Below are 26054 nucleotides of genomic sequence, written 5' to 3' on the forward strand. Positions count from 1 at the left end.
GGGTCATTTTGTCCCCTTACCTTATCCCTTTCCAGCCAGGGAGCCCTGCAGGGAGCTTCCCCCACACTGGCACAGGGCAGTGCTCGAAGGAGGCTGAGGCTGGCGGGCAGCTTCCAGCAGCCTCTGGGATCACAACTGGGTGTCTGGCACATCACAAGTGATGCTTGGCACAAAGACATTTTCCTGCCCAGAGTCTCCTTGGGCTCAGGGCCCTGGAGCCCACCCCTGACCTGGCACCCAGGTCCTGGGGGAGGAAGCCCCAGCTATTGTCCCTCTGTGTCCAGCCTGGGGGGTGAGGCAGGAAGTGATAATCAGAGAAGCGCCTCCTTCCCCTGCCCAGACAGAAGTTCCCAAGGACTAGACTGTTCTCTGCAAAGCTCTGGGGCTGAGCAGTATTAAATTGCAGGTTTGGGTTTCTCCCCTCTGTGGTCTGTGATTATTTTTTCACTCAGTTAACTTTAATTAACCCACCCCAGGCCTCCATGCACAGGAATGTGCTTGAACATTGCCTCTCTGGGCTGTGCTGGGCAGGTGGTTCATGGCCTCCCAGCTTTTCTGTTGGGAGGCAGTGCTGAGCAGGGTTCCTTTTCTCTGGAGCTGGCTCTGGGATTCCAGCTGGCCCCAAACTCACTGCAACTGCCCCCACTCCAGAGAACGACTGCTGCTTCCTGCCCTCACCAGAGACACTCTGTCCCAGGTTTGCAGTGGGTGGAAATGGACAGCCACATGTCCCCAAAGGCTCAGACCCTGGAGCCCTTGTATGGGGCCATGGCCTCTCCTTTCATGACCGCCCTCATTTCAGAGACCTCCTGTTTGCTGGCTCCCAAGAGAATACACGTGCCCTCTCTATGCCCAGGGAAGCTGACAGGAGGGCTGCACATGGCTTCTGCTGCCCAGCCCCTAAGCATCAGACCCCAGCGTTTCCCTCTGACACCTTCCTCTCAGTGTTTGTTCTCACTGGAGGCTGTCTGACCAGCTAACTCCCTGCTCTGTGCAAAGGAGAATCAAAGGTTAGCATGCCTCCCCTCCTGGGTAACTGGTTTGCAGTCTGGTGGGTTTTCAATGCCCCAGAAGGGAACCTATATCACAGAATCTGTTGGAACCTCCTTCCTTTAAAGGTGGTGGGTAGCTAGATGGGAGGTCACCCACAGACTACCAGACACGCCAGAGAGTATGCACATCTGATCCCCTATTGTTCCTGCGAGGGTTCTTGTCTTCAAAGTCACACGTTATTTTCAAGACAACAGGGAGATGCGGGTCCAAAGGCTGTTTGTCTCTCTCTCCTGGGAGTCAAGCTGCTGACTGAAGAGTGGACTCTATGATCTGTCACAGCTGGGGCTGGGCTGCCCAGGGCTTGTAAACACATTCACAGGCCCCCGCGCCCACCTGGAGCTGATGCATCTTACTGTGCACTGCATCACACTCAGCTCCAATGACAAGTGGAAAACCATCCCCTGCTTCCCAGCCTCTCTTCCAAGACTAACAGACAATAAGAAAATTCACATAATTGGGGGCAGAATGGGGAGGGGTAAGGCCAGAAAATTAAACAGCCCATAGGTTTCCAGAAGGTCCTGTCCTCATAATACCTACACCTCCCAGAGGCTTCTCTCCCGGAGGCCTGAATAGCGTCACCATTTTTTACTGTAAGAAAAAAGAAGTAAAAGAAATGCGATTAATCTTGTAAACACCTCCTGGGACACAGGGCAGGGCCAGCTCTAGGATTCCTCCCATTTCCTTACTTATCTGATTTAAAAATTTGTCTGTTCAGAAAATTCACTTCAGGGCATGACCGAGGACTTGGGAAGCCAGCCAAAACACACGCACCTCCACTGGCGACGCACCGGCAGGCGGACGAATGGACAGATGGACAGCTCCAAGGACACACTGGGCTGCGGCTGCTCGAAGGCCTGGACGCTTCTTCCAGTCGCCCAGAGGACTTCCTCTGGCTGTGCAGGCCCGCTCCCGCGTCCCCCTGAGGCAGCTGGAGGCGTCTGCCCATGTGCCCATGGGAGCACCCACTTGGTATGTGGAGCTCTGCCTGGCAAAGTTCTGCGTCCAGTCAGTTTCCTCCTTCACGGGCAGGAGCGAACAATGACGTCCCTCCCGGCTGAGGGCTCCAGGAGGAGCTGCTCATCAGGAGAGAGGCTGCTATGGCAACTTGAGGAGAATGAAGCCAGGCACTGCCGTCACCTTGAATCTGGCACCGACTGTTCCAGCGTGGAGGCAGAGGGGGCTGTGCCAGGGCACTGCAGCCGACCTCGGGCTTCCCTCCTCGGCCTCCTGGCCTCGGTGACTCATCTGCTCCTCGTGAAAATGGAGCACACAGTCCAGTCCCCAGGGAACACCACCTTGATCTGTCAGACGAGTTTTGTGCGGCTCCTGCTTACTTCTGAGATGAGGTTCTTGATTTCAGCTGACTAAAATCCTGCAGCTAATTAAACAGTGTTCTAACGGCGGCCGTGGCAAACTCTGGGACGAGTTCCTCTGGTGTTTCTGCGTAGGCGTGAAGTTGCGATGCTCTGCAACGAGGACGGATGGCTGGGAGCGCTCAGACTCCCACCCACCCGCCTGTGACCCGGAGCGCTGACCGGGGTCCTGAAATGGCCAGGGCTCGGCCTCTGCACACCCAGGCCTGCACGGCTACACTCGAGGGAAGCCATTAGTCCACCACCCACTTCCCGGTTACAAGGCAGGGATTCCCGCAGATCCGCCCCCCCATGCTCTCTGCAGTGGGAGGTAGGGTGAACCTACTGCAGCAGCCAAGGTGTAAATCAGGCTCGAACAGCCCCAGAGCCTTATTCCCACTGCCCCACTGGGAACATTAGAGCCCACTTCCCACCACCACTTTACAAAGAGGCTGAGGGGCAGCCTGCAGACACACAGCTGGAAGGAGGGCTGTGGAGCCTGAGAGCCTGGCCAAAGTGCCACAGGCCGAAGGCCCCCTACTGCTGTTAGGGGTAGGATCACACTATGGAGACCTTCTCTGACAGGACATGTTACATTTTCAGGGCATTTTATGCCAGTGGAGCAGGGTAGGAAAGTAATTCTGCAGGTAGAGAAGGTGAGCTACTCCACACCCAAATACAGGCAGAGTCTGGACTGGGGATCCCAGACCCCCACCCAGTCTTCTGAGCATGTGTCCCTTAATTACAGCCCTTTCCCCATTGCATGGAGAGTGTTCACATGCCTGTCAGACTCTCAGAGTCTTGGGAGCAGCGCTGGGGCCTCTTCTCATGTTTGTACTCCCAGCACCTAACACAGTGCCTGGCACAGGGAAGGTGATTAATAACACTGCTGCACATTGAACGAGCATGAGTTAATAGATGGAGCATGAGTTAATGTCTGGCCATCTTGACAGAGGCAGACCATGAGCCTGGAATTTTAAAAAGGTCATTTATGTTTCAGGGAGCTGTGGGTTTGCTTTGACTGGGACTGGGCTAGAATCAGGTCCAGAGAGCAGCGCAATCCTACAAGAGAAGAGGAGGCAAGGAAGTGAGCTCTACCAGGGAGCCTGGTGGGACCTGGCAGCTCCCACATACCCAAGGCATGCTCACCACCAGGACACCTGTTTTGTAGCCTCATGTTGATAGGACAGATTTCAAATTATGGCTTCCAGCTTGAAGATGCTATACTTGTAGAGGTAGATGTTGACTCTATCTCTATATATACACGTGTTAACATGCATAATATATGCACAAATATACATGTCATTTAGTTGCCATAAAACTGATTATTCCCAAACATATAGCATGATGCTGGGAAATGCCCAAATAAAATTATAGTTTGAATGTGTTGATCAAAAGTCAATGAAGGCAACGCATGCTACAACATGGATGAACCTTAAGGACATGTGAAACAAGCCATATAGGACCAAGCAAAAGGACAAGTGTTGTATGATTCCACGTAGTCAGATTCAGAGACAGAAAGTAAATAGTGGTTACCAGGGGCTGTGGGGAGGGAGGAATGGGGAGTTATTAATTAGGGTACAGAGCTTCAGCTGGGGAAGATGAAGGACATTCTGGAGATGGATGGTGGTGATGGTTATATAGCAATGTGAATGTCCATAATGCCTCTTGACTTAAAAATGGTTTAAATGGTAAATTTTATATTATGTGTATTTTGCCCCAATAAAACAAAATCAACAAAAGCAAACTGGGGTTGGTACTGAGCAGAAATCACTCTTTACCCGTCAGTCTCACTCCTCCCACAGGTGACTGGGTGTAGGCCCAGGAGCCCAGGAGGACCAGCGTGGTCAAGTCTGTGTCCATGAGAAACATGGCCAGGACATGGGGGATCTGGGTTTGTGGCCCCAGGCAGCCTGACCAAAGCAGCTGGATGTCATGGGATAGACCCCAGGCTCAGAGTGGGGAGCTCAGATTCTAGACCTGGCGGCCCCTCCAATCAGCTGTGTGACCCTCAGGACTTGATTTTTCTAATCTCAGAATCAGTCTGCATCCAAAATATCGAATGTAGACGAGTTCCCAAGTTCCTTGGAGCTCTGGTGGGAGACACATGTCTTGGAGAGCTGAAAGGCACTTCGCAAATGTCATTTGCCCCAGGCCACCTTCAGGCAGAGCTGGGGGCCCTCTAGCGGGTGTCCCTTACCCACACCTGCTGCCTGTCCTTTGCTACCACTCGGGTCACTGGGCCTCTACGGACCAAAGCTGTTAGGCTGTTTCCCTTCCATAAAAGTCTGTCCTTTTGGCAGAAGCAAGCTCCTGATGCAAGTGTCAAAGTGGAAATTGTGTTCTCAGGCTCTTGCTGATCCACAAAGCCATGTTCCCCTGGGACTGCCTGGCTGGGGTGAGTCCCACCCGGGACCACTCCCTATCTAGATAATTACTGTTTTATCTTTGAACATTGAGCCCAGATTGGACAGTGCCTCATTTAATGACAGAAATCGTTTCAAGGCAGGAGTCTAAACAGGGCTAATGAGGAGGATACCACTGTATCTATAATCTCTTATGTCATTTAAAAATCTTCAATTTTTAAAGCATTTAAAAGGGCAACATGAAGGATCCTTGTGGTGATGGAACTGTTCTCTGTCTTAACTGTATCAGTGTCAATATCCTCATTGTGATATTGTACTATAGCTCTACAAGATATACTACTGGGGGAAATAGAAAAAAGGGTACATGAGATTTCTCTGCATTACTTCTTATAACTGCACATGAATCTAAAATTATCTCAGAATAAAAGGTTTAACTTTTTAAAAATCAAGAACTTAAAAATAAAAGTTACTGGCCTTTTAGCTCATGCATAATGGAAGCAAATTCTAATGTGGTGCATGTAAATAATAGATAACAATTTTTATGGATCAGCGCCATCCTCTATTGTGTAAGAAACACTTTAAAGTTAAGGGACTATGCCTTTAATAGGAAAATTTGATGTGTTAGCAACTACTGGTTGATCTCTGTGCATTTTTCAATTGAAAATTGCACTTTAAAAATGCAAACAATTATTAATATTGATTTGGACTAAAACAATATTGAGTTTCAATATATTTCTAGCTCTTTTATGAATTACCCTGTGGATATGTGGTGATTATGATAAAAGAGCATTTGCATGCTCAATTTCTTTTCAGTGAGGAACCTTGAAGAGGGCTGATATGATCCATGGATAATGAACTTCACAGGGACAAGGCTGGCTCCGGGGTCCTCGGCTAGGCCCTCAAACTTAACATCCAGCACAGACTCTCAGGGCCACTTCCATCTCTGGGCTTTATCCAAACTGAGGTTTCAGAGCACAGGCTGTGAACAACTGCTCAAGGACTGGAATGGGATTAGTGTCAAGTTTTTGGAGAAGGAAAGGAAAAGGAATAGACATTTACCATGCTTTGCTAACATCCCAGATACTGTGCTGGAGATGATATTAACATACCATTTAGCTTTTGCACAATAACCTCTTGAAGTGAAAATCATTATCCCTATTTGTCACAGGTTTGTTTCTCTGCAAGGAGATTTTGGAGATGGACTTTGGGGTACAAGATGTTCATTAAGGATCAATACCTGTGAAGGGAAAAGGGAGGAAGTTGAAGTAGGCAAATGGAGAAATCAAACAGGGATGCAGGTCCCACCTAGCCTGGGCAGGGAGGGACCTCCTTTCACAGCATCCTGCAGCTGGCCGAAATGGCTGTACCTTGATTCCTCACCTTCCTCAGTAGCTGGAAGTGGGTTGCCCAGGGAAGGGCACAACCTCAGACCACACAGTTTGCTGCAGCTGAGGCAGATCCTGATGGAGCTGACAGTTGGAGGCTGGCTGCTGACCACACGTCCCATGGGTGATCAGCAAGTCCTTCCTGGAAGGGGATCTGGGCAGCATATCTCCAAGTCCTCCACTCTGTTTTATAGATGTAACAACTAAGAAGGTTACACTCTAAATAAGCCATCCCAGATTTGTCTGACTCACATCTTGCCTCTACCCACCCTATCCACTGCTTCTCCCAAACAAAAGCATAGATCATTCTGTCCTGACCTTCAGTTTCTGAGACACAAAGGTTTGAAAGTCTCCAGAGGAACATACAGAAAGTTTGACTGTGTAAGCATATACCCTCACTTCACCTCTACTAACATCCCTGCAACATGCGTTGCATGTGTGTGAACAAACACTTCTTGGCAATTATGTCATTGCTAATAAAAGGAGGGAACATGGATTATTTGGGTTAAAAGTTCCCTTGACAGTACAGCCTAGAGAGCATCTCCACTGCCCCAGCAGAGCCACCCGATCTTGCCAAGAGCAGCAGACGATGTATGGCGCTGCACGGCCTCCTTTTACTTTTAGAAAGCACTGAGCTATTCACATTTTCCAGCTGCTCTGACATCCACAGCCACAGCAGGGAAAATTAGAGGGAGGAAAAAATTGCATATTTACTTCTCAAAATTGAAAGTTGGGGTATAAAATGGACAGAAACGAGTGTATGAGTAAACCCAGAATGTCCTGGCCCCTGGCAGGGTACAGCTGTCTCCAAGCTGCAAACAGCAATCCATAGACTCCAGAGGAGCAGAGAATGGCAAGGAGATTTGGCTTCCTTCCAGGGAATCCCTCTTCTTGTGGCTGGCACAAGGAGGCCCCAGAGGACTTGGCTTTGTGTTTCCAGCTGCTGAGAGTGCCTGGCACAAAGTAGGTGCTTGGGCCATGTGTGATAAGCAAAGAGAGAGCTAGTAAGATGAGGGAGGAGGTGGAAAGATCTGGGTCTTTTGGGTTAAGGTTATGTGATGTACAACAGGTGTGCCCTGTGTTGTCTGAACAGTGCATGTGCACAGCCGTCCCCTTTAGGAGCAGTCTGGCGGCCACATTCTTGACCCCTATTAGTCCAGAATGACTCTCCCTGGAGTTCTCCTCAAAACAGGCTGATTTCTCCTAATCTAATGGCTCAAAGACTAAGAATATGGCAGAACAACCAAGTCTGCTGGCTCTCTCCTGATTGCTCTATAGAGAACTGGGTCTCTGTCAGGCTACCAGGATGGATCCAGGGCTGTGAGTGACTTGGAAATTCTCGTGAGTGGCTGTGCATGAGACAGAAGACTGCCTTCTCTGTGAATCTGTGCCCCGAGTCTCTCCAGCTGACATCTTGTGCTTCAAGTCTCCTCCACCTGCGCTAAGTCTCAGTGCCTTCCCCCTCTTTCACCACAGGGTGTTGGAAAGCTGGAAACTTGGGTCCACCAGAAGCCTCTCTCTACTCTCCCCCTACATCTAACTGTAGACTCAGCCTTCTGCACAGGTCCTGTCTTTCCCATCTGCTCAGTGTGGCTGATTCAGCACCGGTGGCCTGGACAGCTCCTCACCTGCAGGACATTTTGCTGTCACTCCCCTTTTCAAAACCATCTGAGGGCCCCCAGTTGCCCAATGGTCCAAGTTTAAATGTCTCAGCATGTCCCACCATACACACACAGGCCTGTGAATATTCAGTCTCTGCTGAGCTCTCACCCTCAGTCATATTTCTCACCGTTCCCTGACAGCCCCCAGGCCAGGTGAGGCTTCCTCCGGTGTGTTCCCAGAGCCCCTAGGCTTTCCTCCAACACAGGTAACAGTGAGAGGTTAGTGTATAGAAAAGAGCACTGGGCTCTAAGTGTCTGCTGCTCAGCATTACTTGTTCTCACTGGGACACTCTGAGGCTCATCTCTGAGCTTAAGTGGACTGGACTCCAGGGCTATTTGTGAAGGTTCCTGCTGTCCTGGGGTGGAGGGAAGAGGCTCTGGCAGGTGGGATGGGCTGCTGGGTCCCAGTCCTCTCTCTGCAGGGCACATGCTCCTTCATGATTTGTCTTGCCCTTCTCTCCAAAAGGCTTTGCTGCCTTCTCTGCTTAACTTGAACAACACACAAGGGGGGATGGTTTTTCTCTCTCTGAGCTTGCAGCCGCCTTTCTGTTGTCCTGAGTCTTTGATGTTCTCATCTCTCTCTCGGCTTCAAGGACACAGACAGAAAAGGTGCTAAGCCTTTATGATCCCTGGACATGACATTCTATGGCGTATTTGCCAGCCTAGAGTGGTGGGCTAAGGATGTAGGCAGCACTAAGCTGCCAGGGGGCACCTCAAAGCAGAATGGCAGCCACACAAGACCCACACTTGTGCCCTTGTGCCACTCTGTCAACCAAAGGGCCACTTGAGCCCTGAATTCTTGCATAGTTGCTGAAAAGAGCAAGATACAGGTGGAAATACAATTTTTATGATGAGATCCAATCATTGGAACCCAGAGAAAGCTTGTTTGAAGTAGCCCATTTCCTATAATAACTGTATGACACTTTTACAATGAAAATTATTTTTTAAACGACACAGCCAGTGAACCTTGGTTGCAGATTCAGACTTTCAGATCTTCCAATTTGGAAACGTGGATTTTTAACTTGAAATTTCCTGATTCTCATATTGGCAAGCAATGCATATTTTAAAAACTTACTTGAGCCAATCAAAACTCATGTCCAAACCAGATTTGGCTTGGGGTCTGTCCATTGCCACCCCTGCCATGAGAAGCATAGCCTGATTGGGAAAAGGCACCTGACCTCTGGATAAAAACAATTCCAGGAATTTTGTGCAAAATCAGCTGAGGGGAGACAAAGCCTACGAGTCAGTGCATGGAGAGGCTGCAGCAGCCTCGCTGGTCAGGAGCTGCCTACAGCTCTGTAACTGGATAGCAGTTATGCAGAAACATGGGTTTCCAGCACAGGGCATCTGCCTCTGCTTGCAGGACAGTCACTGGGGTGGCAGAGGGGAGTAGTGGCACAGGATCCCCACCCAGCTGTGGCACACATGCATACAGACACTTACACTCATACACACTTGTTATGGGGTGAAGTGGTCCCCCAACCCCTGTCAAATTCATATGTTGAAGTACTAACCCCTAGTACCTCTGAATATGATCTTATTTAGAAATAGGGTCATTGCATAAGTAATTAGTTAAGATGAGGTCACACTGAAGTAGGGTGAACACCTAATATAATCTGTGTATTCTTATAAAAAGGGAAATCTGGATACAGACATGCGCACAGAAAAAAATTCATGTGAAGATAAAGGTAGTGAACTACAAGCCAAGGAATGCCAAAGAGAGCCCGCAAACCCCCAGAAGCAGGGGAGTGGCCTGGAACAGAGTCTCCCTCACCACTCTAGCAGGGAGCCAGCCCTACTGACACCTTGACCTCAGACTTCTAGCTTCCAGCACTCTGAGACAATACAGTTCAGTTGTTTGAGCCCCCAAGTAGTATTTTGTTAGGGTAGCCCCAGCAGGTCATACAGCCCGTGGCACAAGGCTCAGCCCGAACCTACAGGGCAGCATCTTTGGTGGGGCAGCAAGTGGCTGGGGAAGGGGATGTTGCCAGGAGACTAGCTCTGGCCTGGTTCAATGGTTGACACCAACTGTGTGCAGACAGCATCAGGCCAAGCATCTCACATGAGCCCTGTGACAACCAGGATGTGTTTGGAGGTGAATAACTGAAAACCCAGTTTAGAGGGGATCCTGCAGCTCCACAGTGTCACCAGGACCCAGGTCCTTCCTGCAGCTCCAGTCCTCTGCTCTCCAGCAGGTTTTATCCTCAGATGGTTCCATGCTTGCATGATGGTTGCAGCCATAGTCCAGCCTACAGGCAGCCTTGCTACATCTAGCAGAAGAGGGGGAGCCCCACTCCTGACCATGGAACAAAACACCTGGACCCTGAGCTGGTGGCACTTCCCTGACCCAATGCATGGGGCTGGGAAACATCCTGTGCTGGTGGGCACAGTGGGATGGAACTGTGCTCCCTGGAACTGGTGGTGAAGTCAAACCCCCAAACTCAAAGACTAAGAGATAAGGGGGAGCAGCAACATGGAGGTGGCTGAGTCCACTATGCATTCTCTCCTTTGCTCCATACAAGTTGAGCGAACACCTATACCCCCCATTTTACAGATGAGGAAACAGGCTCAGAGAGGCTGGGTAACTTACCCAAGGCCACACTGCTAGGAAGTAGTGGAGCCAGATTTGAATTCAGTTCTAAGTCCAGAGGAAGTGTTCCCACTACTCCCCCGGTTGAGCCTCAGCATTAATGCTGCCTTGTGTGACTGAGGATGCCACAACCTGCCAGCACAGTCCTGTGTTGGTCAGTGGGGAGGTGGTCAGAGCCCACGGCTGCTCTCAGAAGCCTGATCTAAGCCGGCTCTGTCAGCCTGTCTTCTCAGCTGAGTCAAACCCTGTCTGCAGCACTGGCCCCGTGGCTGCCAAGTGGACACTGGCCTCAGTGGGAGCTGGAAGAACAGAGAGGGCAAAGAAGGCCCTGAGGGGCCCTTGGCTCCTGTGTGAGTATGTCTGTGACTGCATATGCACATGCACCCATGAGCTGTGACTGCATGTGCATGAGCTGTGACCGCATGTGCGTGCATGCATATGTGAGCTATGACTGCATGGTGTGTGTGAGCTGTGACTGCATCTGTGTATGTGAGCCGTGACTGCATGTGTGTGAGCTGTGACTACATGTGTGCATGTGTGCGCTGCATGCGTGAGCTGTGACTGCATGTGTGTGTGAGCTTTGACTGCATGTGTGCATGTGTATGATCTGTTATTGCATGTGTGCATGTGCGTGTGTGAGCTGTGACTGCAAGAGTGCGTGTGTGAGCTGTGACTGCATGTGTGTGTGTGTGTGCATGTGTGAGTATGCAGACTTGTCTGGGACTCCATCCTGTGAATGGAATGGGTGAAGGTCCATGTCCATGTGCCTGGTGAACGTGTGTGTGAGTGGATGTGTGCAGGGTTTCAAAGCCTCCCATCCCTCTGCCCTGTGGTCACCAGAACAATGACCATGAGCAGCCATCCCCCAGCTCAGTGGTGCTCTCCCCTAGCTGATGACCTCAGTCAGGCCCCCTTCCTGGTGGAGGAGAGCAAGGTGCCCTTTCCACGGCATCCTGGAGGGAAGGGGGTGGGGGCTGGGCCGCAGGGGGCTGTGGAGGGGCACCCAGCAGGGCCATCTGCCATCTGTGCCTCCTGCTTTGCTTCCCCCTCTGTTCTCACTCTGCCTCAGGGTGCATCACTCTGGCGACCCCTGGGGATTGGAAGCTAATTTTCCACGATCGTTAGTGATGGAAAGACCTCAGGTTCTGCCTTTAATTAAAGTCAAACGTGGGGCTGAGGAGAAGCACTGCACGCAGGCGTCCTCTTCTCACTTGTAAAAGCCATATGCAAATAATTAAGCCAGGCATGGAAGCCATAATTAAAAATTTCACAAACCCCCTCATTAGCTGAGCAGTCTGCGCAGAGAAGTGGGACTGAGACCCTCCCCCATGCCGATAGCAGCTCCCGCAGATGGCTAATTGGGGCTGGGAGGAGAGACAGGCGCACCTAGGCAACAGTGCACCTGGCACTGAGCAGGCGGGGCTCCTGGCCTCCCAGCTAGCAGTGTGACCTCTCACCTCTCTCTAGGAAGCGTCTAGCCAGGGACCAGGGCTCCCAGGGAGAAGTGGCTGAATCCAAACATCCATCCACTCATCCCAGGGTTTGGAAAATAATACAGGACCCTGGGCCCAAATCTCACAGCCTTCCTCGGCCCCAGCTCCCACGGTGCAGAGCTGGAATGCTCTGACGGCAGCAGAGAGAAGGGTCTCAGCTAGAGACTAGAGCTCCCTCCAGCTGCACATCCTGGAAGCAGGGATGGGGGACTCAGATGGAGGCAGGTTCGGCAGAGCCCTGCTCTCTCCCAGCAACTGAGTGTCCCAAGGCCCTTCAACCCATTCCCTGCACACAGATGTCCCAAGCCTGGTGGCCACCGTGCGGGAACTGACCCATCTGCAGACGAAGGCTCCAGACAGGATACACCTCCCTCCCCCGCAATCACGCTGCCAGCCCAGCTTCAGTCAGCATCCGGAGAACTGTGAGGAGGGGTGGGGTGGCAGGGAAGTCCGACCTTGCTGTTACATTCTCCGGCCCTCACCCCGGCCCCGCGCCCTACCCCGGGTCCCTGGCCTGAGCCGCTATCCCCGTGGACACCTGGTTCACCTCATGCCATCGATCGATCCTGCCGGGCGTCACCACAGGCACCATCTCCACTTGCACACTGACATCTCCAAATGCATATATGCATATCCACTCGTCCCGATCGCGGCCACTTGACTTCTGTCTGTTCTGATCAATGGTGCTCCTCTGAAGGAGCCCGGCTCATCAGAGGCATTGAAGCTGCCGGGAAGCTGCCCAGTGTGTGCAAGGACGACATGTGCCCTCAGCCACTAACCTGGACACAGACCGGCCACAGGCCACGGGCCCTGGGTGGGGCCGGAATTTCCACACAGCTGAGACTGTCACTTCAGTGTCATAGGCATAAACCAGACACAGCTGAACACACACCCAGAAACCAGCTCTCCTTTTGAGGGTTCAGGGATCTCACGCTCCAGGAGGTCACTGAGCTGAGGTCTGAGTTCCGTCTTGCTCAGGCCAACCCCAACCAAGGGAAGTCCTCCACGTTCATTCTCAGCCAGGCCCCTGAACTCAGCACTTTCCAGCTCTGGCCTTGCCCTTCCTAGTGGCTCAGGGAGCCCACCTGTCTCCCTCTCTCCTTTAGCAAAGAGCGGAGCTGCAGGCCCTTGAGCGAGGCTGAGGTCGCCCACCCACAGGCACCCTGCTCTCTGAAGGCGACCAGGCAGCTGTGGTCCAGACTGATTCTATGTCTTCATCTGTCCCCAGTGTGCTCTGACAGTCAGCTCTGCAAGTCAGCTTGGGGCTCCCTTCATTTCATTCACCTCCAAGCCAAGCTGCCCTCATGGTCAGAGCTCCTGCCTCTGCCTTTTCTCTCTCTCTCTCCATCTCCCCACTACAGACACATCTACTAAGAACCTGCACTTCAGCTACAACACAGGACAGCACACGAAAACGAGGCAGCGTATTTGAGTGGGAAGGAGGCTATTCCACTTTGACAAACCATACACAAACTTTACTTCTTGACCCTGTTCAAGTCTTTAAAATTCACTATGAAACATTTCAGATATACAAAATACATATATAAAACGAATATAAGTAACAACCAGTTCATTCACCCTCAGCTTAAAGAACAAAACAATCAACAATATCTGGAGTCTCCTCCTTCCTACTACTTCCCCCTTCCTCCCCTCTAAGGTAACCACACGTTGGGTAAACATTTAATGAGCACCTACTATGCACCTGGCACCGTTCTAGGCAATTGGGATCCGTTGGTGGACAAAACAAAGATGTAGCCCTCATAGAATTACATTCTGACCAGGAGAGAGGCAGACAGTACTATAAATGTAATAAGTTAGCAAGTTATAAATAGCATTGAGGATGATAAATGTTATGGAGAAAGAAAAACAGAGCAGGACGAGGGGACTAGGAGGGCTGGAGGTTAGAGGCAGGCCTCAAGACATAACCATGTGGGAGAAAGCTTCATTGAGAAGGTGACATTTGAACTATGTGGATATCTAGGGAAGAGCCTGTGCAAAGTTCCTGGGGTGGGAACATTCCTGACACTGTGTCTGGAAGAAGGGAACATACAGTAGTGTAAAAGGAGATAAGGTCAGAGATGCACTGCAGGGAGAGTCATGTGGGTCACTGAAAGGATGCTGGCTTTTACCCTGAGTGAAATGGTGGCAGAAGGACGTTATATGACTTGGATTTCAGCAGGACCTCTCTGGCTACATAAATAGGCAAAGGCAGAAGCAGGGACACCAGGAAAGAGGCAACCCATAAGTTTAGGTGAGAAATTTTGGCCGCAACATGAAAATCTGTGCTGGCCATTCTCATGAGAACTGGCACTTTTAGAAGAGGGCTTTATTTGATGTTGAAAATTACATATTTTTACTCTGATACCAATGTGTGTCTTAGGTCCACTTGCTGGTCAGAAGATTTTCTGATGCAAGGATTCTGGATCCTGGAAAAACTGAAAGTCACTCTTCATGTCAAGCCTGGCCCTCCCTGCTTGTTTTCATAGCCATGCAGGAAACTCAGCTGTTTTGTATATGAGAGTGAAATGAAAATGGATTCATGAGACATACAATGATGACTGGGAGGAGGGCCCTGGATTTGCCATGCTGCCTACTTCTACATACAACCTGTGTCAGGCTACTTAAGCTCCCAGTGCCTCAATCTTCTCATCTGCTAAATGCAGGTAATAATGGCTGCCTTGAAAGACTGCTATAAGAACTAAACAGACAATAAGAGTGATGCTCTTGGAGCAGACCTGGCACACAGGGAGTGCTTGATCACATTAGCTACCTTTCTTGGAGAGCCCCCCAAAGTGCTTCTCTCCCAGGCAAGTCCTTCAACCTGCAGCTGGAGAAACACCCCCTTTCTGACATCATCTAGCAAAGCCTGAATGCCAGCAAGAAACAGGAGCTGTGGATGCTTCCAAAGGGGGTCTCTGGAAAATGTCTCAGGAGTTCAGGCTACAGGCAGACCCACAGAGAAATGTGACACTCCTGGAAAAGACTTCCCTGAAACTGGCCCTCAAGCACTTCATCAAGAAGGGAAAATAAGCAGCCATTCTTAGCCCTGTGCAGCCTGCGCTGGCCTTGGGTTACCTCTACTGGAGTGTGTCACAGACCAGCAATGGGGTTGGTATTTATTTTGAAGTTCCATGTTTGCAAAACTATCTCATTATGTCTTCTGAGTATGCCAAGCACATCAGAATGATAAATTTTGAAAGTCCAATGCAATTGGTCTTTTCCTTGATGACTGAAAATATGGTAACTTCCACCTTCAGCTCATATATTCACCAAGCGCCTTTGACAATTTTTCAGTCCTGAACAAAAGAACCCAGGATGCCCTGTGGATGCGCTGGCATTCCTCAGAGTCTGGGAAACAGCATGGCATCCAGTGCATTGAGTCTGGGTGGGTGTTTTCAGTTTTTTTTTAAACATAATTAATTACTTTGCTAGCAAAGTTGAAGTCTTCTTAAAAAATTGGCAAAATGTTAGAAGCTGAAGCTTGGCAGGGATTGATGGAGTATATTCTGAAAATATTTGTGAGGTTTTCCCTTGTATTCACACACAGAGACACAGACACACACAGTCCTTGTCTTGAATCTGGCATTGCAAGAACACCCATAATGGAAGTGTAATATTATTTTCTAATTCAGCTCGTTTACTTCGAAGAAATTTGACTCCAGTTCGGAGACACAAGGAATCCTACTGGAAGTCCCCAAGGCTCAGGCAAACAGCATATGTCTGATCGCCTCTTTAGCCATGTGTCACACATATCTAGGTAGTTGTGCACAGTATCCTTTATCAACCACTAATCTCAACTAATAGCCAAATGATAGACTTGACCTTTTGCAAAACGCAGCCTGCCACCCTCACTAAGTCACTAGTTTGGCCTTTGCAATGAATTCCTTTGGGTTGCATTCTCAGTTTCTTCACCAAGGCACCATCTGACTGCATGCAATGCAAGTTTCACAGGAGTTTTCATGTAAGGATCTGTATCCTTTAGGATTGAAAGAGGTTTGTACAGACAGGTGACAAGTGTTTCAAATCTTGATGATGTGACCCTGCTAGTTTCTTTTGTTTGAAGCAGAGAATGATGCTTTGCAGGAAAAAAGAAAACCTGCAGGTTTTAGAATAAATTTCATATGAGCTTGGTCCAACATTATTTAAGGTATGAGCATGGTTTGGCATCATCATTGCCCAGAGTTTTCCAACAACTCAAGGATGGTACATCTTGTCTTGCAATAGACATGAATCCACCCTTGACCTGGGCCCCATGCATCATCATTAGCTCCCGCAAAGGGGACGAGGAATGCAAAACCAAGAGTCCTGGTGCTCAAGTTTGGTTTGCAGACAGCAATGTGACCTTCATGGCCAGCAGCCAGAGCATGGTGTGGCAGGCCAGGCATCCATCTATGCCTGGCCTCCGAGAAGCAGGAATGCATCTGTGGGTTTGTTTAACACAAAAAATCATGAGCACAGTGTACTGGTGCCCATGGTGATGGAAATGTTCCTACTTTGATTTCCATCTTTCAGTGTTAGGACCAACTTCGACACTTGGAAAGGATAAAACTGAAGATGTAATAAACTCACAGTCTCTTTTTTGTGCTACTCTGTAGTAAATATGAAAATCAAATTTCTCCAAGTATACCCTCACCTTAAAACAGAAAATACTTATGTGTGTGAGATGTAATGGGAACCATAATATGCATAGCAATATAAGCACACAATGATAGTCCATAATGTCCCTAACACAAGCATCCCAGAGCAAAATCAAAATCGCTTTCATTCAAAATTCTGCAGAACCCCTTCCATAAAGAAAATTATGAAAAGCTTTACTTCTATAGTTTATGAAGATTTAATTTTGTACATCAAACACCCCCCTCCCAGGAAAAACCTTTCCAATTATGAAATATTCTTACAAATCCTCCTAACCCTCCCCAGAGATTGATACAGTTGTCTGAGGGTTACCTGATCTGTTCATCCTTCTGCCATCTCCCTGGAGAAATGCTGCTGTCAACCACCCTGGGGAAGGTGGTAAGATGATGCCACTGGTTTTTCCAAACCCTGCTCCTCAGAGACCTTCCTTCCCTCCACACAAAGCCATGGTACTCTTCCCATTCCAGGCATCTGGGCTGGGAGCAAGCCCCAACATCCAACATGGCAGAAGGTAGAGTTCTCCCAGCCCCCTGATGGATAAGGCCAGTGAAAGCTCCCAAACGAAGGGGATTTTAAGCAGCGTGCCTTGCACCGAAAACCCAGGGTCCCTGAGCTATAAGCCTTCATACCCTGGCAGCAATCACTCAGATGCAATTTAGTTAATTCTCTTCTACACCCTCTTAACACTCATGGCAGCCTTCTCACATATGATAGCAGAGGGGGCAGCACAATGGGCATGGAGGGACCTCAGAACCATTCTTTCTCAAGCAGAGACAATCAAAAACCAAGCATCAGATTTGCTCTTTGACACATGCAGGGTTATGGCCACTTTCATTCTTTCCCTCAGGCCCTGTTGTTTTAGGATAATATGAAGTGACTCTAAAAATGGCCACTATTCTCTCTCGACACAAGGGCATAAATCACTACATCTTCAGCACTTTTTTCTTTGTGGTATCGATTCTTCTGAGAACGAAGGCAGATGGTTCCGATATAGCATCATCTAATATCCCCCCCACCGCTTGATTTATAGATTCCTTTGTGCACTACCTGAACATAAACTAGTCTCACATTATTTCTTGCGCTTGTCAAATTAAGGTAAGATATTCTTGTTGACCTTTAAACCTAAAATATTAAATGTGTCTAAGACATTTTCCAGCAAGCATTAAAATGAGGTGGGCCCTCAGATGCCAATTAAGAGGATGTAATTATGAAGGGAATCGTTGTCTGTGCTTCGGGTAATGATTTAATTTTAGTTTTAATGCATTCCACTCAATGGAGGAAAAGAAAATAAGCTGGTTACAAATAATCTCTTGAAAGAAATGAGAGCAGTTTGGCACCATTTGTTCCTTAATTTACCAAAATGGGAAAGATCAGGAGGAGCTTGGCACCCCAGCCTTCCAGAAGGGAGGAACACTTCTTGAAAGGTGCAGAAAGAAGCAGCAGTGGCAAGAACCAAAATAGAGATGAAGCAGCCGTTTGCTGTGATGTTACCAAACAGAGCCAGCGCCAGCCTTCAGGCTGCATGAGGGTGTGAATTGGATGTAACTTGTGCAGGGGAGGAAATTTCATTTTGGGTGCTGCATTAAGGCTTTCTCCTGCATTGTTTCTCCCACTGCCCTTCCCACAGCCAGAACCATACTCAAGAAAAGGGTCTCTGGGCAGCATCTATATGGGGCTGGCCATTGTCTGCCAGGAGGACATAGATAAATGAACACACCTTAACTATCTTCTACAGACGGCACTCTTTGAGGCAAAATGATGGTTGCTGCACTCATTTGGTTGGCCTTAGTATGTCTAAACCTATGTGTGTATACACATGCACACACACACACAAACATGCACTTATTTGTTACCACATATAGTCTAGCCCACAAGGCTGGCTTTGGCCTGAGGTCCCTTTTAGAAAAACACCCTCTTAATGTACTTTAATCACTTATAAATCTAGGATGAAGGTTAAAAGACAAAGTAGGAAAATAGCTATGATTACACTTAATTAAGGGATACACAAGAAAAAAGGATGTAAAATGTGATGTCACATACATAAAATGGGGGAGGAGAATAATATTTTTGAGCTTCACAGTGGGATCAAATATAAGTTGTTCTCAATTTAAAATACACTACTGTAGTTAAAAGTTGTCATATGTGAGCCTTATGGTAACCACTGAGCCAAAACCTATAGTAAATACACAAAAGATAAAGAGAAAGGAACATGAGCATACCATTGAAGAAAATCATTAAACCACAAAGAGAAAGAGCAAGAGAAGAAACAGAGAGAAACTATAAAACAGTAAGGAAACAACAAAATGACAATAAGTACACACCTATCAATAATTACTTTAAATGTAAAGGGACTAAACTCTCCAATCAAAGACATACAGGGGCTGTATGGTTACGAAAAAACAAGATTCATCTATATGTTGATTACAAGAACCTTACTTCAGATTTAAGGACACACACAGACTGAAGATGAAGGGATGGAAAAAAGATGTTTCATGCAACAGAAACCAAAAGAAAACTGGGGTATCAGTATTTATATCAGGTGAAATAGACTTTCTGATGAAGACTGTAAAAGACACAAAGAAGGTACTTACATAATAATAAAGGGGTTACTCCAACAAGAAGATACACATTTATTAATATTTATACATAGGAGCACCTAAATATATATAGCAAATACTAACAGACCTAAAGGGAGAAATAGACAGCAATAAAATAATAGTAGGGAACTTTATATTCCACTTATATCAATGGATAAATCATTCAGATGGATTATCAATATGGAAACATCAACCTTAAATGACACATTAAACCAGATGAACTTAACAGATACTTGCAGAACATTTTATCCAAAAGTGACAGAATACACATTCTTCTCAAGTGCACAAGGAACATTTTCCAAGTTAGATGATATATTAAGCCACAAAACAAGTCTTAATAAATTTAAGAGGATTGAAATCATATCAAGTATAATTTCTACCCACAATGGTATGAAACTAGAAATTATATGAAGAAAACTGGAAAATTCACCAATATGAGGAGATTAAATAGCATGCTACTGAACAACCAATGGGAAAAAGAAGAAATCAAAGGAGAAATAAAAAAATACCTTGAGACAAATGAAAAAAGCAATGTAACATACCAAAATCTATGGGATGCAGCAAAAGTAGTCCTAAGAGGGAAATTCACAGTGATAAATGCCTACCTCAAGAAACAAGAAAAGTCTCAAATAAGCAATTTAACTTTATACCTCATAGAAGTAGGATAAGAAGGAAAAAATTAAACACAAAGTTAGTAGAAGGAAGGAAAGACAAGAGCAGAAATAAATGAAACAGAGAAAAAGACAATAGAAAAGATCAATGAAACTAAGAGCTAGTTCTTTGGATGACATAAACAAAATTGACACATTTTTAGCTAGATTCACCAAGAAAAAAAGAGAGGACTCAAATAAAATCAGAAATGAAAGTGGAGACGTTACAACTGATACCACAGAAATACAAAGGATCACAAGACACTACTATGAAGAATTATATGCTGATAAATTGGGCAGCCTAGAAGAAATGGTTAAATTCTTAGGAACATACAACCTATGAAGACTGAATCATGAAGAAGAGAAAATCTGAATAGACCAATTACCAGTAAGGAGATTGAATCAATAATAAAAAATCTCCCAACAAACAAACAAAATTCCAGGACCAGGTAGCTTCACTAGTGAATTCTACCAAACATTCAAAGAAAAATTATTACCAATTCTTCTCAAACTCTTCCAAAAAATATTAAGAAGGGGGAAAATTTTTAAACTCATTTCATGAAGCCCTCATTATCCTGACACCAAAACCAGACAAAGATACCTCATGAAAAGAAAATTACAGGCCAATATCTCTGATGACCATAGATAGAAAATGCTCAACAAAGTAATAGCAAACCAGATTCAACAATACATTAAAATGATCATATATTATAATCAAATGGGATTTATTTCCAGGATGCAAAGATGGTTCAATACTCACAAATCAGTCAATGTGAAATACCACATTAACAAAACGAAGGCTAAAAATAATATGATCTCAATAGATGCAGAAAAAACATTTGGCAAAATTCATTTGACAAAAATTCTCAACAAAGCCAGTGTAGAGGGAACATATCACAATGTAATAAAGTCCATATATGACAAGCCCAGAGCTAACATCATACTCAATGGTGAAAAGCTAAATGCTTTTCCTGCAGGATTAGGAACAAGACAAGGACTCCCACTTTTGCCACTTTTATTCAATATAGTATTGAAAGTCTTACTCAGAGCAGTTAGGCAAGAAAAAGAAATAAAAGGCATATAAATTGGAAAGAAAGAAATAAAACTGTAATTATTTTCAGATGACTTATATTAGGCTATCAAAAAACTGTTAGAGCTAATAAACATATTCAGGAAAGTTGCAGGGTACTAAATCAATACACAAAAACCTGCATTTCTATATACTAATAATTAACTATTAGAAAGAGAAATTAAGAAATCCCATGTACAACTGCATTAAAAAGAATAAAATACCTAGGAGTAAATTTAACCAAGGAGGTGAAAGACCCATATACTGGAAAATGCAAGACATTAATGAAAGAAATTGAAGAAGAAATAAATAAATGGAAAGATATTCTATGCTCATGGAATGGAAGAATTAATATTGTTAAAATGTCCATACTACCTAAAGCAACATATAGATTCAGTGCAATCCCTATCAAAATTCCAATGTCATTTTTCATAGAAATAGAATAGACAATCCTAAAATTTGCATGGGTCCATTAAAAAACTTCAAATAGCTGAACCAATTTTGAGAAAGAAGAACAAAACTGGAAGCATAACACGCCCTGATTTCACACCTTATTACAAAACTACAGTAATAGTAATAATATCATATTGGCATAAAAATAGACACATAGATGAATGGAACAGAATAGAGAGGCCAGAAATAAACCCACACATATATGGTCAATTAATTTATGACAAAGGAGTCAAGAATATACAATGGGGAAAGGATGTTTCCTTTGAAAAATGGTGTTGGGAAAATTGGACAGCCACATGCAAAAGAAGGAAACTGGGCTACTATTTTAAACTACCCCCAAAATTTATTTAAACATTTTAAAGACTTGAATGAAAGACCTGAAACCATAAAACTCCTAGAAGAAAACATAGGCAGTAAGCACCATGCCTGTTACTGCCCCGTCTCCATGATGTCTCTGTATCTTGCATGTATGTACAGCAGCCATCCTATCCCTCTCCTCCCTTCCCAAACACCCCAAATCCCTTTCCTCTTCACACCCAGCCCCAGGCCCCATTGCCACTGGCCCTTCCTACCTTCCACTCCCTTGTTTTCTCCGCTGTGTTGACCCTGCTCTTCCCTGGGTGCCCTGCCCTGTCCCTTCTTCCTTCCAGGACCAGTGGGATTTGCCTTTCTTCCTTTCATTACTCTGACTACACAGAGGCCTGGGAAATGCCAGGAGGACAGAATTCTCTTCATGAGGTTAGGAGGAGGGGAGGCTCGGTTCCTGTCTGTTAGTGATTGTTTCACTGTCACACTTACCTGTAGGAGTCTGCATGTGTATGTGCACACACCTACACGGGCATGGAGAGGAAACATAGTCCCCGGAGGGGCCCCCTGACCCTCCTGGTCACGTGGGGCATGAGATGCTCAGTCCCAGACACAAGTATTCCACTTCTACCCATGTGTCTAATTAACGTGGTCAACATAGCAGGGTACTTATGGGGCCTTCCTGTCCTGCAGCCCGTGGTGCTTAACCTCAGCCCCCGGACCCAGGAGAAAGCTGGGTGAGGCCCAGTGGTTCTGACACCCCATCCAGGAGGTCTGGAGCTGGCCCCAGGAGAGGCCTGGCTTTCAGCATCCAGCCACAGGGACACCACTTCCCAAACCTGGGGATGTTGATCATCTGTCCCAAGTCTGCCCCATGTACCACCTCCTTGAGGCTGGGCAGGCCACTCGGACAGAGTCCTGTTCACATCACCAAAGCTTACTGAGTGCCAAGCATGTGCAAGCTCAGGCCCCTCACAGACTTGCACAGGATCAGGGAACTGCTGGAGCACTTTCCTGAGGTTCTGCTCCCCCCAGAGCCACAGGGGATGTGGTCTTTACAGGGTATTTCTCCTGGGTTCTAGCAGCCCCAGCCTCATCCTGGTCCAGCTGGAAGAGGCTGTAGCACAGTGCTTGAGAAAGACAGTGTTTTTGTTTTTCCCCCTCAATTTTGTAGATCCCAAACAATCCATTCAACATGATAGCATGATAGTTCTGATTAAATTCCTAAAATATTTCCATTTGACATTTTTCTCTATTTCAGACCCACCTGTATCTTAAGGATCAATTAAACCCCTAAAGGTCAAGCAACTATGGACCATGGGCCAAAACCTATCAGCCATTTATTCCTGTAAATAAAATTTATTGAGACAGCCACACCCACTCATTTTCATTTCATCTATGGCTGCTTCACATTATGATGGCAGAGTTGAGTTATTTCAGTAGAGACCTTTTGGACCACAAAGCCTCAAATATTTACTATCTGGCCCTTTAAGAATAAGTTTGTTGACCTCTGACCTAAAGTACAAATATAATTTACTTATATATAATCAGTCAAATAAACTTTTGGGATGTCCAATAAACTTTGGGTAAGCCATTCAACACTATCACTAGAAGAAATAAAAATGAAAATCCCCAAAACTCAAGGTAATTCATGTAGATTCCCGATTCTAAATCGATAGATTTTGTTAAATTACATACATGCACAGGAATACATTCTAATAGGAAAAAAAGTCAAACAATACAATTAAAGTAAGATCTCTTTGAAAGTCACCCTAATACAGTCTGTTTCACACTGGGATACCTTGGCATAATTCCTTCCAGACTTCTCTCTAGAACTACTTACAAATATGTAAATAGTGAATATATAATTGTGGCTTCTGTACATGTGTGGTTTTTTTTTTTAGCTATACATGGTTTATATGTACATATTGTTCACATTTCACTTTTTCACTTAACAATGCATTTTGGACATGTTTCCCAGGCTGTACATACAGATTTACCTCAAGCTTTTAAACTGTCCAGAACATTCCAAGGTGTGGGTGTTGCAAAGTCTAATCTCAATGCACAGAAACATCTGGAGTGATTGCTGAACCAGCTCTCCTTCCCAGGGAAGAGGATCAATATCCACAGGTCACCTCAAAAGAGCCATCTTCCAGTGGATGGACTACATAGAGGTCACTGGCACAGACTGTTTATTTGAAGATGCCCTGCACCCCAGGAGCCCCTGGGTCCTCATCTATGTAGAGCATCCTGTCAAGGAGTCTTCTTTGCATGACCCTCAGCCTCTCCTGGCAGCATTCCTATGTTCCATGACTCCAAATACCCCATTCAAAGAAGCTATTTGAAAGGAGAATCACTGTGAATTTAAATGACTTTCTCAGAAGCTTGACTTTTAAAAAAGGAAGATGAATCTGGCCCTTGCAAATAAAAAACAGATTGAGAAGCTGAGCTTCGTGGAGTGACTTAAACAGGCATTCAGAGCTGGCACCCTCTGGGAACAGTGCAGCAAAGGCAAGCATTCAGAAGAGGCAGAGCCTGGAGCTTGGCTCAGGAGCATCCTCGCCCCTCACTTTATCTCCTCCTTTTCCCCCTGCCTTCACCATCTCCCCCACCTTCACCTCATCCCTGTGCTGCACAAACCCTCACCTAGCACTACGCCTGCTATGTGCCAGCCTGCACATGGCCAGTTCCCAGTGATGCAAAGACAGTTCTGAAGCAAGGTGCCGCAGTACATGGCCCCAGTCTGGGCAAAGGAAGGCCCCTCTGCCTGGGATGAGTGAGGTGAGACCTGAGGGAGGTACACAGTCAGGTAAGGGGTGGAGGGCACCCAGAGGCCAAGGTCTGGTAGAAGGGGCATGAACCTCTCCCATCATGTGCATGCAATTTTTCCATTTAACAAGACCCACTCTGGCTGCTGGCAAATAGATCTGCGGGAGACATCTGCTCCACCCATCCACTTCGTCCACCCACAGGCAGCCTGAATGGCACTAGGTGAAGATCTGACCAAAGGAGCAAGCCCCCGCAGGTGGCTGGGGCTGGGCTGGGACAGGGACTGTGCAGGCTACAGGGCAGAATGTGACTGGGCTGTGGGCACTGTCTCCCCTTGAGGATCCAGCTGTGGGGGGCAGACTGCCCTCATGCAAAGGGCCCCTTTGGGTCCTCCCTTGGAGAGAGAGAGAAGGACTCCAGAGGGTGTTGTACTCTGTTCCAGCTGAAATTCATGAGGTAGCCTGAAATAGAAGACCTGGGTGAAAATCCCACCAGACCAGTGACCAGCTGGATGACCGCGCACATGGGTTTTTCCTTGTTGCCAGTGCTCAGGACGTTGTTGTGAGAACTTGATGAGATCGCAAAGTAATGCACTCAGTCCAAAGTGAGCCCACTGGAGGTATTTAGCAGACACCCACTGTTGACCGTGAACTGACATCCCATCAGCAGAGCAAGTTCCTGGGGCTTCACTGGCACACAGGGAAGCAGAGGAGCCTCCCTTCTGATATCAAGCCCAGGCCACTGGCCCCACACAGCTCCTATGTCCCCATGTAGGGGCCAGGGTGCTAGAGACATTAATCTCTGCCATGAGTGCATGTATAAATGGACAGTACTCACCTGGACATGTGGGGAAGCTAAAGCTAAGAAAGAAGCTCAAACTGAGTAAGGGAAAGAACTTTGATGCTTGGAAAACGCAGCTGTTGGAAGGAAAGGGACTTCTGTGTTAAAGATGGCAACAAGCACCATTTGTCTAATTGCTTTCCCAATTTCCACTGAAAGAATCAATTAAATATAAAAAAATGGGGTGGGGGTAGAGCCTATATTCATGAGGGGAAGTTGATCAGGGTGTGACAACAAACCAGGCCTAGCCAGGAATTCCCACCAGCCCCGAGCAGTGGGTACAGGATGGCAATGGGGCAACCACCAGGAGGCCAGGGTGCCTGGCAGAGCCCAAGGGCCCATGAAGATGGTCTATAAATGCATCAAAGGGAAGCCAGGGGTCAGCCCTGTGCAGTAACCTCCACAGACAGGCAGCCACACATCTTACAACACAGCTTCAGAGCCTATAAAGCAAATGATTAGGACAAAGGGAGATTTGACAAATACCTAGTCATAAAGATTTTAACAGTTTTTAAATGAACAAATTAGGCAAACAAAATTAAGTGAGAATATTAAAGATTTAACTAACAAAAATCTGGCATTTCTTCTAACACCTCTGAGTTTGGCAAATAAAATACAGTTTTCTCAATCACTCATAGACTATTTTTTTAAAAAAGGGCTTACACTAGACAACAGAAAAAAAATCTCAGTAGAACTCATTACCTAACCATGGTGCAATAAAAATAGAATCTAACAGAGGAGAACCAAGATGGTGACGTGAGTAGAGCAGCAGAAATCTCCTCCCAAAACCACATACATTTTTGAAAATATAACAAATACAACTCTTCCTGAAAGA

General features: G+C 46.7%; 1 protein-coding gene across 2 annotated transcripts in view; it reads right to left on the reverse strand.

The window, feature by feature from the left end:
- Positions 1 to 26054, reverse strand: part of CHST8 (carbohydrate sulfotransferase 8) — a 113830-nt gene that overhangs the window by 60313 nt on the left and 27463 nt on the right. The window contains exon 1 of one of the 2 annotated variants that reach the window (XM_057492949.1): positions 1825 to 2595. The exons of the other annotated variant lie outside the window; for it this stretch is intronic. The gene's annotated coding sequence lies outside the window, so the exon portion shown is untranslated. Of the gene's footprint in view, positions 1 to 1824; positions 2596 to 26054 lie in introns of those variants that run through there. 2 annotated transcript variants of the gene reach the window in all.

This window comes from Manis pentadactyla, chromosome 15 (genome assembly GCF_030020395.1).
Source record: "Manis pentadactyla isolate mManPen7 chromosome 15, mManPen7.hap1, whole genome shotgun sequence".
NCBI classification, from domain to species: Eukaryota; Metazoa; Chordata; class Mammalia; order Pholidota; family Manidae; genus Manis; species Manis pentadactyla.